Here is a 15,094-nt window from a genome sequence, read left to right as displayed (position 1 = left end):
AGTCGGCGGCGACGCGGTACGGCGTTGCCCTGGCGCGCCTTACACGTGCACCTACGTGTGTATCTCGTATTCTCGCTGCAAGTGAAACAAGCGCTTTAAAGTTCTGCTTGTAAATCAGCCTCCAATCTAAACACAATACGCGGCCCGATACCTGGACATCGTTTAAATCTCCTCAACGTGCCGTGTGCGCACCGCGGGACCACGTGCATACAGGGTGTTACTCGTGAAAATTTATTCGACATTTTTCACCAACGTAATTCTCTAGCTGTAAAACACGAATGAAGAGATTGAAGGGTGAGAGGAAAGAATCGCGCGATGCTGGTCGCGAGATAAGAGATCTTGAGGCTGATCGTAACAAAGTGGGGAGGAGGGATGTAAACATTGGAATTAAGAGGAAACGTGTTAGGACGCACACCCGGTATAGAAAGGAAGGAAAGCATGTCTGTCTGTGTGTGCAAACAAATAACGGTGCTGGCTGCATGGAAGCGCGAGCGAGTTGGCGAAAATATTTATTCTTTCCGACCGGATGCCCCTTGACGTTGTCCCGGAACCTCTTCATCGATCATATTTAATTGAAATCCTTCTCTCTTTCGTCATAAATCCGCGTGGACCAGAAATACCGAAGCGGTATATTTCAGCAAAATTGGCAAGCTTGCAGCATCGCGTTCAAGAGCCACGCCAATTTTTAAAGACAAAAGAAAAAGAATTGGGTCAACGTGGCGAATTTTCTCAGTGTCCATTGTTATATAATTATTAAAGCGACGAGAATTTATTTTCTCGAGCACACACACATATATACATACAAAGGTGAGAGAAGGTTCGATAAATTTCCACGGATACAAGCGCGATGATGGTGAGGGATGGAAAGCTTTCGAGAATGGAAAGAGTAAGAAGAAATGAAAGGCGAATTTCATGTAAGCGTGTAGCGTTGGATGTAAAGGACCTTTGCTGAGAATTTCTCGCCTTCCGTGTACAGAAACCCATTAAGATTCCATCGGACAGTGCTCGCTGGCGAGGGTTGAGCGATAGCAGCCTCGACCTGACGCGCGTTAGTACTGCGTTCTACTCGACAAAAAAAAAGGAAAAAGAAAAAACAGCGGAGAAAATTCACTCTTGCCCTTTCTATACCGAGAAAATTGAAGGACCCGTTGGAAAATAATTGGAATGTGAAATTGAGAATATCTCATCGCTGGCCGATTATTGGTTATCTTGTAAAACTACTTGTACCAAGATAGACTTAAATATTTGGATGATTGCATGAAAGGTGGGCATTGACTCGACGTTGCTTGGTATTCGCTTTGTGGGAGGGGGGGGGGGGGGGGAGAGAAGGGAAGTAAAGTACGTAGCGAGGGCGATAATTGTCAGATGCAGAACAGTGCGAAGAATTGAGGCTGAATAAGGGCGATTCTCCTCAGGCTGCTGGCCGCACCACCACGCGCCCGCGCCACGCTTCTGATACACGTAATAAGCTTGACTCTCGAAGGAATCGATATTTCCCAGATGTATATCGATCGAGCAGCTGTGCCGGCCGAACAAGCACCGATTGTTTAACGATAATTCAACCGTGAAGCCACCTAATTAGGGAGATTGCGTTTCGGTGAAACCATAACGAGACCTCGTATAAGACTTGTCTCTCTCTCTCTCTCTCTCTCTCTCAACTACTGTAAATATACTTGTAATTACTATAATGGAATTAAACGATAAGAAATTTCCTAGAAGCACAGCGATACCCTTTTATGCCGTTATTCGCAGCAAACAACGTCGAGTGCTGCATGCGGCAGCAAAGAATCTTATATAGCTTCGGTGCAAACTGTGTGCTATATATATGTATATATAGAAGAGTCCATAGGAGCTTTCGCGATTGGCCAGCTGCACTGTGCGAGTGTGTTTCAGCAGTGGGACTCTTTTTAAGGTTCGATGCGTGATTCTTTGCTAGGGTAAAAGTGGCAAGCGTCGTCGTTGAGAGTATCGAGCGTTCCGCGGTGACTCTCGTGAGTGTCTTTGACGGCCCAAGAAGAAGGCGCGCGAGCTGTCGTACGTCTCGAGAGTTCGGGTAAAGGTTCTATGCGTGTGTGCGTGTGGGTTTTGCAGAAGACGAGACGATTTTTCTTGGGATATTGATAAGAGAGTATCTATGGCCTGGAGTTTCCTCAGGGTTGATGCTTCGATGTTGACAGGAGGGGAGGGGAGGGGAGGCGGGGGGGGGGGGGGGCACTTGGGACCAATTAGGAGACGCAAAAAATAGAGTTTGACCGATGGGTATGATTGGACGAGGGACGAAGAGTGGTCGTTGTGGCCGACTTGATCGAGAGCGAACGAAATGACTATGTGGCCGAGAGGTCGAAACGTTGACGAGTGAAAAGGGGCCGGAAAGAAGAGGGGGAGGGGCAGCAATAAATACAAGGATGGTGTTGGTGTAATGGGCCGAAACCCGATATCGGGACCCGCCTGTTCTCTGCGGTGTCGCGTGGCATGCCACCGTAGGGCCCCTTACCCCCCCCCCCCCCCCCCCTTCCTCACACTCGACGCGAAAAGGCCCTACGGGATTCTCGCTCGGTTTGACCGACGTTAACCGATTGCCGTCATAAATATGACAGACCACCCGCTTCCCTTTAAAATCCTCTTTCTCTCTCTCCTCTCCTCTCCCTTTCAACGCACCAAACCTCTCGTTAAAGCCTCGACGTACCTCCGTACGCGCGCGCTTACATTCACCTCGAAGATCAGCAGCAGCAGATATTTTGAAGACAAAACAGAGAGACAGAGCTTGCTACATAAATTTCATCAAAAGCTATGATACTAACGTCTAAATACGGGAAACACAATGACGAAGAAGATGACCGGCGGATAAGTTGTTGGGAGTGCGAGGGCACATTCTAAAACGTACGACCAGCCTCGGCCATAATTTCTCCAATGAGCTATGAAAGGGTGGGGTCAAGGTCGTCGGAATAACAAGAGAATCATAGAGTATCTAGTTTCCATGCATGGGCAGCCGGAACCAACAGCATCGACTGTGCAGAAGAGGATCATCGTCCTCGCGTCATCCTTATTCCTGCTTTACAAACTTCTTTCCGGTTAATTCTTCAAGGTTGTAATATTGTTGCTTCGTGCACGATCGAATCGCTTCGTCAATTTCTACTGTATAGACAGAAATGTAACTATATTATCTTCGCAGAGACATTTGGTTATTCTTTGCACGGTGAGGGAAGAAAGGGGAGGGGCGGGGGTGGGAGGAGAAAAAATAGCGTCCGCGTCCGGTCCTCTTCTTGCATGGCACGGTGTACGTAGGTACGTAGCTGGTGCCTCGTAATATCGTCACTGTCGTTCCATTTGCGGTGCACTTATTGTTAGCCGGTCTCGAGCGTGTCTACAGGGTGTCTCTTGGTAAAAGATTTACCGCCATGGCCGGGAAAGTCACGTTTTTCCCCGCTGGAAATACCCTGCTTTTGAAATGGGAACACGTTTCACGAATAAACGACGTTAGTTTTGAGGCACGCGGAGACGCTAAAACGCCTTTTCTCAAACTTCATGTTTTTCCCCTGCTGCACTGATGTGTACCTATATATATATATATATATACACACGTGTGTGGAAGACTAACATGAACGCGCTGCTCTACTAAAAAAATCCGAGATTCTCCACCATCGTGCACCCCAATCAATCAATCCTTCTCGCTTAATTCGATCGTCCGCAACGAAACGGTCTCGTTCCTCTGATAAAACTCTTGTTGCTCCTTTAATCGAAGCATTTAATTTGGCGCGCTTTCGACGTTAATGAGTCGCAGGAAAATCGGTAGAATCCGCATGCAGCGAGAAAAAAACTCGCTATCGTTTTTCACAGGGAAAATGAAAGTCAGCGATAAAGAAGAGATTTGCAGTGGTAGTGGTGTAATATAGGTGTCAGGCGGAGACTTGGCGAAATTCAGAAGGGTTCCGTGAGTGGGGGGGGGGGGGGGGGGGAGGGAACCTGCAGCGAGGCATTCCGTTAATCAGATTAAAGCAATTATCGTGCCGCGCCGCGCCGGAAGGGAATTGAAAGGGAGGCGAAGAAATCCTGAGAGATAGAGAAAAAAGGAAAATGCCGTTGATCAATTGGAATTCGCGCAGAGAGGTTATGCTATAATCGCTCTACTCGGCTCGAGCTTTTAAATAACTTCTGTGCATCGGGAGCAACGAGCCTCAAGATTAGTTACTTTTTCACGCTCTTGTACTAAACTCTACCTACCAGCTTGACGTATATAACGCTATATAGTTCACGCTTCATTCAACATTGATTTTCTCTACTTTTAACGCTGTCGACTCGATCGAGCTGTGTGAAAAAGAAGCGTGGGAAGGGGGGGGGGTTAAAGGAAGAGGAGAGCGAAACAACCTAATTAATAGGAATTTTCGTTGCAAATTCAATCCCATCAAGAGAGAGAGAGAGAGAGAGAGAGACCAGTCTCTTTTGGAGGCGTGACGAAAAGTACGAGGTACATAGAAATAGCTAGAGACGCCTAGCTCTTGTACGCTCGTCCTTTGATGTAAAGCAAAGGACGCTTTTATCGCGCGCTCGCGCGCTCTCTTCGTCTATTTACATACGAATATAGCCCGACGTTGGCAGCGTTCGATTAGCTGGTGTTCGTCGCACGTCGTAAGATTCTCAGCGAAACGCTTATAATCTTCTCTCTCTCTCTCTCTCTCTCTTTGGCCATCGAATCTCACCGGAAGCGGAAGCAGCAATTTCGAAAGTGCGGAAGAAAGGAGCAAAAGACGAGAGAGAAAGCAGTGGATCGAAAAACGCTTGGCTCGTTGCGGGGGGGGGGGGGGGGGAGGTGAGAAAATGGTGGCCGAAAGAGTTAAACGCTGGGTTTATGTAATAGGTGGTGCCACGCCGCGCGAGCGGGTTAAAAAAGAATGAAGAGGGGAACACGGCTGGTGAGAGAGAAGACGAAGAATAAGAAAGGGGAATAACGAGACACTCCGGTGGATGTAACCTGCTTTGCCTCCTCGGCGCTTACATGGCAAAACGAGAGAATCGACGAGAGGAGAGAAACAGTGTTGCTGATGCTGGATGCGCGGGGATGGGGAAGCAGGTTGCTCGCTCACCTTTGTTTGAACACGCAGCTTCCCCCCTTTTACCCCCCTACATCCACCATCTCAACCATTCTGCAAAAGCTACCGCTTCGCCTCTCCTCGCCTCGCCGTCGGCTACGCAATTTATGCGTGCGAGTACCAATTTTTCAACCGCTCCTCTGAACCAACCTACATATATATATATATATGTATATAATTTCAATATCAATTATTATCTTTCTATAATAAAAACTGTAATAAATTCGGCGTCTGGAGACTACTTATCGGTAAAGTATACGAGAGTAATATATCGTATAGAGAGTGTAACATGGTGTGGAGAGCGCGGAATGCAGGGAGAAAGGCTAGTTAATTGAATCCGAAATCCGCGAGGAGAAATAGTAGAGTGGTCCGGAGGAGGAACTAGGACTCCTCTGGTCGCGTCGGTGAAACCCAGCTGGTCCAGGCTAGTTTACAAAATTAACACCTTCGGAGGTTCAGGGCTTCCCGGGATTCCGTATTTCACCGGTTTAGCGCGACTCTCGCGTTTCTACCACGCTGGCCGCTATTTATATTTATGGAGAACGAGCGAGTGGCGCTCCAGCGTCGTCGCGCGAAAACACGCAGCTTGCGCTTCGCCAGGCTCGGCTCGACCCGACGCGTAATTTAATCCACGGTGAACCAACTTCCACGGAGGACTTTCGCGCTCTCCTGTTCCCTCCTGCAACTCTGCACGCCAGGATTTATGCTCCGACGAGCTTCCTCGCGCGCAGGCCGAGGCCTCGATTCCCATCGAAATTTCCCTCTTGCGAAAACCGCGCGGTGAAATCACTTTTCTCGGCCTGAAGAGGAGAGAATGACTGATGAATCGCGAGATTGAGAGAAGGAGGAGGGGGGGGGGGGAGGGGTATTTGACCCAAAAAGCTGCCTCGGTGCGTGCGAATAATTAAGAGCGACGCGTACGAGTTTCGGCGATAATTGGATGCACGCTCGTAGTTATAAATTATAGGTTAGGTCGCTTTTGGGTTTTCGTAGAAGCGTTTAGGTTGGACAGTTTGTGGAGAGTGAGTGAGTGAGAGAGAGAGAGAGAGAGAGAGAGAGAGAGGGTGCTGAGCATGTAGGAGACTCGGTGTAGGTATACGTGCAAGAGAGTGTGCGACTAGGTTGAGTTTGTCGGTGTTACGGTCCCGTCTCAATTGCAGGAGGGGAAGGATTGAGAGAAGATCCAGCGGATATTGGAAGGGAAGGAACGAACGGCGCTCGGTAGTCGTGACCGGGTTGCGCGCGGAATGGCCCGGAATCACTCGGAACGGCTCGCTTGGAACTGCCGCTGCTGCTGGTTGTTGCATCGCATCGCTCGGTAATTAACACCTTAAGCAAAAGGTGCATCGTTTCCTGCTCGCTCCAGACTCGACTCCACTCGGCTCGGATGCACTTACCTTAGAGCGGCTAAGCGTAATTGCCAACATAATTTAAGGGCGCGATCACGTGTGTATACCACACTCTACCATTCTCTCTCTTCCAGTTTGCTCCGCACTATATATATGTATACATATATATAGTTCGATATCGAGGCAATAAAACGCGCGAGAATCCACCATTTATTACAGCTCAGTCACTCGAATCCCAACCTTGTCAAATCTTTAAATATTAACCTTTTGGGTGCATACTTATTCGAATAATTTTTTGCATTTGGAGCACATTTAATTTTCTTGGATATAGAGTGATTTGTAAGAGCAGCATATTTTGTGCAGGAATTCGTTTGTCTCATGATATATTAATATGTGTATGATATCGGGATAAATTTAAATATTTAGTATTGCAAGAAAAGAAACATTTCGGAACAAATTCATGTTACAATAGAAAGCAAATTTTGTTAATCCTTTGACCTCATTTGATGTATCAGAACGTCATGTACGACTTTGGCCAATTAATGCACGACGTTCCGATACGTCGAATGCGGTCAAAGGATTAAGGTTCTTTTACAACGAATTTTTTTAACCTAAAATTTGGCAGAGCGTTTAATCGCGTGTTACTGCGAGATATAGTACAGTATATATATATATAACGGGCGAGAGTGGGGAAAGGTCAAAAGTTCGACGGAGAAGGGAGCGCGACGTTTGGAGTTATCGATGCTGAAGGAAGCTGCGCATCGGAGGGAAACCGGCACTTTAAGAAAACCGATCCGTCCATTCATCAAGAGCCGATTAAATTGATAGCTCGGCAGCGCACGCGAAACGCTTCGGCGTGACGCGGGCACCGCGAGTTTCTCGCGAACCGAATTACAGTGCTGGAGGGACGCCGGTGGAACGCCCGTGGGACTCACGGCCAACCTGAATTATATTCACTGCGCCGCTATGGAAAAACTCGAGCCTTATCGCGCTCTCCGACTCTGATTTAACGGAGCAGGTGCGCCTTATTTATTCTTTTGTGTTTTGCCCCACCAATCGCGGTACTGCGGTTCCCTCTCTTGGAATATTCTATATATATATATATATATATATATAAATAGGAATTCTCCAAGCAGCGTCCGTGGTTTTGGTTGGTTTCTACATAGATATTAGAGGATATAATAATAATAACAATATATAAAGAAAAGAAGTAAAAAAATAAGCCCCGGAAGCACCGTTCGAATATCGCAGACGATTTGATGAGCCGGAAATGGCCGATGATGAAAGTAGAAGACTGGTGGGGCTCGTAAGACCGATTCTCTTGGTTATCTCTGCTTGAACAGGTCACGTGACTTAGTTAGTTGGCTAAGCCAACGCGCGTGCTGGCTCCTCGTTCGCGCAACTTCCACCACCGAGCGAATCCTCTTTCAATCACGAAACCGTCAGTCTCGTGAAATATGACAATATTATTCAGGCGTGATCGAGCAACGGACGTAATAATTGCGAGGCTCCGACGGGCCAGGAAGTCGACGCTTGAAAACGCCTTGTGTGCACCGTCGCCATATTTATTGCCCCAACGAGCCGTTATTCCGCATTAATATCCGGGCCGCGCTAAACGCGAGAGCTTCGTAAACTCGGAAATTATCGGCGTTCTTGACACTCAATCTCGGCGAGCGCAGCGCCCTCTACGCCGATGCCAACCAAACGCAATCTGTTTGGAATCCTCGCGCGCCCGAGGATTCGTGTGAAATTTCATCGTGTACCAACAAAGAAATCAAAATGGCCGAACAACGCTCTCCCTCCCTCTCTCTCGTTTCCAGCCACCTCGCATTTTTCGAGATCGATATCTTTCCTCCCGTTCAAACTTTTCGCTCGAAAACAAGCAAACGATAATCTACCACTTTGAGAGATTCGGAAACTAACGAGTTTTTTCACGTATCTCGCAGGGAAAAATTCAGGAAGGATTGTTTGATTCCGCTGAATGAAAAAAACTGCTCAACTTTGTTCCAGAGACCCGTGACGGAGTCGTATGAAATTTCATCTTATTCCGGTTGTCGAGAAGAAAAAAAAGTATTATGATCGTTTTGGAACGTTTAGCTGTTTTTCGCAGAAATATTGAATGTCGTCTCGGTGGAAAAGATAAACAAACGCTGATCGAGCGCAGTGTTCGACCGCTAGTGCGGCGGGGGGGGGGGGGGGGGGGAGTGCTCGTTACCTCGAAAGAGCTTTGTTTTTGACAGACGTCCTTTCCCCGAACCAAGGAGATAAGACGGTGTTTCCAGAAATTTTCGAGAAAACCACACAGTCGACTGGTTTACTTCGTACGACGCACGAATATTACGATCGTCGCGCATTAATTGAACGTCAATCGAGTTTGTACAGCGGAGAAGAATCGTGAATTTTTCCAAAGGATTCCAAGGTACGTAATAAAAAAAGCGGCATATTCCCGCGCGGACTTGGAAGTATCAAGGCGTCGAGAGAGTACGAGTGACAGCTACTGCAGTGGCTTTGGCAAAGTTTATAGAAAAATCTCTCTGCTGCGATTCTCGAGGAATAAAAGGCTGAAGAATAGTGGTGGAGTGAGTGGTGGAGGAAAGAAGTGGAGATGCAGCGCGAAAGTAGTTTTGCTCGTCGCGACTTTAGCACGGCGTGTAGCAATCGTGGTGAGGAAAAAGGTAAGGGAGGGGGGGGGGGGGGGGGGAGGAGAGTGAGAGAAAATAAAAAGAGAGTAGGTAGGTAATATTGCTGATCCCACCAGCGACGCCGTTGCCGGAGCTGCAACTTCCCGAGGCTCTCTCGAGTCCTTGGCTAAGTGCCGGTTAATGAATATGCTAACGTGTCTCGGGGAAAAGCTTCGTATCGAGTTCAAGCACAGCTTGTGTACTTGCACTCTCCACACACACACCCCTACACCCACACACATACACAAAGAGGATAGTTACCGAACATTTATCGATTCTTCGTACTTCAATCCGTATTATTCTTCCCTCTCCATACTCGCTTCCCTATACACAGAATGAAAATCAGCGGTAATCAGCCATATCTAATATCGAGAGAGATTAGACGATATTTATTCGAGGGACTATTTGCACGGCGTGGGTTTGCAACTGCGCGCGATTGGGAGTATATCGGTGAAATTCAGCAAGGCGTATTAAAATGAAAACGGATATAGCGTGTGCTTTGGCCTGGAGGCGGAGGATCCGGCGGGATAGTGGAAGAGTGGGGGTAGGGGGGAGGAGGAATAAAGTTGATATAGCGGTTGGGGGGATCGTGGCGGTGGGGGGTGGTTGCGACGAAGAGAATCGCGAGTCCCCCCCCCCCCCTCTTCCTGGCTAGAGCCACAACGCAACGCAGGTTTTTGCCGGGCCTTTGGAGAGCGAGCGAGAGTAGACTCGGTGACCGATTCTGTTTGAGGAGCAACCCTTGCCGGAGGGTGTCACCGGGGTTAGTGTAAACACGGGCCTACGCTGCCGCTTCGGGGGTGGATTCGGCTGAAACGTATCGTTTCTGTATGATCACGCGCTCTCGGCAAACAGGGGGAGTTTCTAATATTACCGGTCATTCTGCATCCTGCATACGCGCCACGCGCTTAAACAGCTATATATACACACGATGGGAGCTCTTGGCTAAAGAGAAGAAGAAAAAAACGTCTCTTACCTGCCGCGCTCCTTCGGGACAAGTTTTTTCGCGTAAAAACAACTTTGTACGGTGCAAACATACATATATATTGGTTCGCAAAATAGAAGAAGAGAGTTTCGTGGGTCTTCGTCAAAGTGCTGCGACAAAAACGTGCGTACGTGTGACGTGATCATTGGGGCAGGATCGTCGGAGCGAGAAGCGTGCCTTATGTGCCAAGTTAATCTCGAAGGAGGGAGAGAGATTACATTGCAGTTTGCGCCGGCGATCGAGAGATTAAAGCTTCGGTTTGTGAAAGGAGGGAGTGGTGGGGGGGGGGGGGGGGTTCGCTCTCGCAGGTTCGGTCAACAACGAACGGTAGCTTTTAGCCTCGTTAATAATTTGTTTGATCCTGTACACGCCGGATGAGCGAGCTCATCGTCGTTCTTCGGGAGAAAACGATTGGTTGCTCGCGCACGAGGACACACGGGCGAGAGCACCAAGCGTGCTTAATGTCCTTATGGAACGCACACGGTTCTTTTGCCATTTTGCACCTAGCTTCTCTTTACAACGGTCCATTATATATATATGTATATCGTTGGATTTTCGATTTTGAACCGAGGAGGAAGCAAACGGACAGGGTTACATCAGTATTTTATTGGGAAATGTTGAAACTCGCCTGAAACCCGTTCCCTCCTAGGGGGGCGCTTTAAGGGGGTAGGTACGCGTGTAATGGAATTTGGCCGAGAATCGCGTGGGTGTAGTTAAACGCTCCGTTGTATGGCAACATTAGACACGGCCGGTGGCTCGTTCACGAAGCAACAAATTTTCCGTTAATCCAGAGAAGGTGGGGGGGACAAGGGACGCGCAGTGGTTCACGAGATGGGGGTGGACAGGGCCGTATTTTCTCGCGGCTGCACCCGCCCACGAAATTCAGGGAGCGAGAGCCATTCCGAGTTCACTCAGCGTGGAAATGCGACGGCACGCAACTAAATTGCCCCTGGATTCTTTACCCCCCACCCCCCTTGACCCCCTACCTACCCGCCACTCTAAGAACCCCTAACCATAAACAACCCTTTTCCCTTATTTTAACCAACTCCTCCTCTAATTAGCTGCTGTACTCTCGCGGATAATTAATCGCATCCCATTATTCTCCTCTCAGGCCTTTTTTTAATGTCAATTAATCATTCGATTACGTCCAATTTCGAAACAAATGAATACCACCGTCGCTGCTAGCACCGGCCGAGCCGCTTAAAAAGATTAACGAAGGTATAGTGGCTAATTACGAGATTAAAACTTGCAAAATTTATTGCAAATTGATTAAAATTAATAATTGACCGTGTTAAATAGTGCCTCGGTATAAAGGGGGAAAGGTCGACTCTTTAGGAATAATAATCGAGATGGAATTATCGCGTAAAGCTATATGCACCGTCGTTATTATTGTTATTACAGCGGCAAATAGTCGTGTTCGAAGCCTGTGAAGACTTTGTACGCTTATGTGTTTCATTTTCACATCTCCCCACCCCCCCCCCCTTTCTATTCTCTTAATATAAAAGCGAAGAGAAGGCGAGTAGCGGATTGGTCGAAAGGCAGGAGGGAGGGGGGAGGGGGGGGGGGGGGGAGATTTTCGGTGATAAAAGGGGAACGAGTGTGGCGACGATGGAAAATCTGAAATTGGAGCAGCAGGAATGAAGTTAGCCTTGAAGGGCTAATTTATGGAAGTTATATGGCGCTGTAGGGTGGCTCTAAATCTTTTCATGGCTGCTTCTCTCTCTTTCTGATTCTCCCAGTGTCGTGTCTCGTTGTTATCTTAACGGCAGCCACGGCTGCTAACGAGAATACGGACTGTTCGTTATCTGGCGTCACGACACTCGCGCCTCTCTTATTTATAAGCCGTAGACGATGCAGCAGCAGCGAACCCACTGTCCAAAGCAGCACCGCGCGCCATCCTTTATCACAAATGCAAATGATTTATAAAAATGTTTTCGAGAGAATCAAGCGTGTTAAGAGTGTGCGACGGGAGTTTGGTAGGAATCGAATGAAAATCATTGATTCTTCTGAATGAATTTTGTCGCGAGCAGTCTTATCATCGTCGTCATCCTCCTCCCCGCTTTTCCACTGAACAATCGGTGCTTTCGCTCTTGCAACGTCCGATGGTAAATCGTAAAAGTGACGTTTATTGGACTCCCATCTCAACTATGAAAGCCAAGTGCATCGCGCGCGCCCTTCCAAGCGACCCTTTTATAAATAGCGCAGGAATCTCCTCGGGCCAATCAAAAAATATCCTTCAAACTTTCCACATCGTAACAATTTTACGATATCCCTTTTGTCGCCCGCCAAATCATCCGCCAACTACCTTTTCCCTTTGGAAATACTTGAGAAATGACTACATGTTTTCTCTGGGGTCTAGCCTAGCAACTATATATAACATGATTGATGGGTGTATAATGCAATAAAGAATTTTGTTTAGACAGAATATATGTGAGTTGGATTATTCCATCTAACCATCATTAGTGATTAGGTGAGTTTGGGACTCTGAGTACAACCGCACATATTACTATATATACCTTTATGCGCGACAAAAAGAAATAAAACTTTGATATCCCTTTTATAACATTTGAAAACATCCACGAACCACGTTTTCCTTTAGAAATAATCGAAATATTCACGTTTTCTCTGCGAACTAACCTAGCACCATATATAGCATAATAGATTTAATAAGTGTAGTAAAGAATTGTTTATACAGACTATATATGATTTGGATTATTCCACCCGAGCAACGTTAGTGATTAAATGAGTTCAACTTGCATTACTGTACACACATATACATGTGTGACAAAAAACATTGATATCGTTTCGTAACACGTGAAATCATCCACCAACCACCTTTCCCTTTAGAAATACTCGAAAAACGCACGTTTTCTCTATAGGGACTAGCCCAGCACCGTATATAGCATGGTAGATATAATGAGTGTAGTAAAGAATTGTTTAGACAGAATATATACGATTTGGATTATTCCACCCGAACAATGTTAGTAATTAAACGCGAGCTCAACGTACATTACTGTACACATATATATGTGACAAAAAGAATTTGATATCGTTTCGTAAAACGTGAAATCATCCAGCAACCACCTTTCCCTTCAGAAACACTCGAAAAATGCACGTTTTCTCTATAGGGACTAGCCCAGCACCATATATAGCGAATAGATATATAGCTATATAACGTAATAAGTGTGGTAAAGGATCGTTTAGATAGAACATATATGAGTTGGATCGTGCTATCTGGACAGCGTTAGTGATTAGGTGAGTTTGGACCTCTGAGTACAACACACGTTACACTGCGTATACACACACTTACGTGTGTGACAAGAAAGAGGATCGGTGTAGTCTCGTGCTGCCTAGAGCGAGATAAAGGTCACGTGTAAACGACGTTTTACGTTCTCCATCTCTGATTTTCTTCGGGGGTGGGGGGATATGAGAAAGCGGAAAGTTAGAAGCGGCTGAATGTGCTTTCTCGCGCTCCGGGAGATCGTTATCCGAGACTCGTTGTTGGTCGACCTAGACAAACCTTGTACATAAATTGAAGGCGGCGCGGTGAGATTAGGGGTTGCTGTAGGCTACTAAACAGTTTCTAAGAGTACCGGGAAACCACTGAGACGAATGATAATGATACCGAGCCCTCTCGCGATTCGAGTCCTTCGTGATAATCAAGATCGTGCGAGCCAATTTCTGCACAGTTTCCTGCGGATAGTTTGACGAAAATCGACAGAGCGTCCTACTAATATGGATCAATATATATATATATATATATATATATATGTATATATGATATTTTTTCTGAGAAAACTATAATGCGCTCGAATTCGGTACTTTAAGAATTTATCAATTTTTATATCGATTTCATGGTGAAAATTTACGAGTTAGAGTCTTCAAGGTCACTTTCACGATTTTCGATAAAATCATACGTGTCTTTGTTGCATTCTTTTAACTGTCAATTTTACGACATTAGCATATGGAATTATTGATAAAATTGTGAAACAATAACTGCAGACGCATTTTTCGATAAACCCTTGATTTTAAAGCTATTGATTTTTGATCATCTATGAAATTGATTCAGGGCTGCTCAGCGTGTCTGGACTAGCACTCTCATAAATTTAATAAAAAACAATGTGGAAATTATTGACTTATACATTTTGACGGACTCTGTCTCTCGTTTTCATCATTTACATAGCCTTTTTATATATTCGTAGTATTCTCTCCTACTATTGCAATGTTGAATTGTTGTATCAAACATTCCCAAAGGAATATACTATGAAATATACATAAATACTTGTTTCATCCGTTGTAGCAATTTCTGTTTTGCAGAATTCACTTCGCGTTGCATTTAACAGAATGGCAAACTTCCAAAGGAATAATCGTTTCTCACAAACGCCTATATATATATGTATATACAGGGTGTAACAGTGATGTACAGGCAAAATTTATGGGGAATGAGTAACAACATTTTCAACATTCTTTGTTAACAAATTTCTAGTCTTGCTCCCAGTTCCCTTAATTTTTTGAGTAATTAAAAATATGATTGCACACTCTTTAACAAAATTACAACGATTCCAACAAAGTTTTTTCGTGCTTTAAATGAATTTCTTTTTTTAATATATATATATATATATATATATATGATATATAGGGGAGAGTGGGGCAAAATGATTACTCGAGGTAAAATGATCCCTGAGGGTTTTATGGAAACTATTCATACAATTCGTTTAAAAATTAATCAATATTAAAATATAAACTTTTAAATACCCAATATAATATAGTAATGTTTATTTTTAAACGTAAAAAATTATTAGCGGCATTTATGTGTTTTTCATCATTTTTCTGTAAGATAAGCGGTTTTTGAATCATATAGAAAATAAATGTAGGGATACTTTTCAAATTGCTCAATTGAGAAAATCATATAATGATAAGTATGAATTTTTATTTCCTCTTAAAATTAATTTAAAATCGGCTTTGGTAAACTTTTAAGATTCGATGAAAGAT

The 15,094-nt window shown here is 45.5% G+C and overlaps 1 protein-coding gene across 1 annotated transcript in view; it reads right to left on the bottom strand.

Annotated features, from left to right (window-relative positions):
- LOC136776796 (netrin-1-like) overlaps nucleotides 1-15,094 on the bottom strand; it is a 114,186-nt gene that overhangs the window by 32,091 nt on the left and 67,001 nt on the right.

Source organism: Prorops nasuta, unplaced genomic scaffold (genome assembly GCF_024137725.1).
Source record: "Prorops nasuta isolate Cenicafe-Biocafe unplaced genomic scaffold, Cenicafe_Pnas_1.2 PNAS00010, whole genome shotgun sequence".
Taxonomy (NCBI): Eukaryota; Metazoa; Arthropoda; class Insecta; order Hymenoptera; family Bethylidae; genus Prorops; species Prorops nasuta.
Note: the sequence above shows the minus strand (reverse complement) of the source record. Positions and strands in the feature narration are given on the sequence as shown.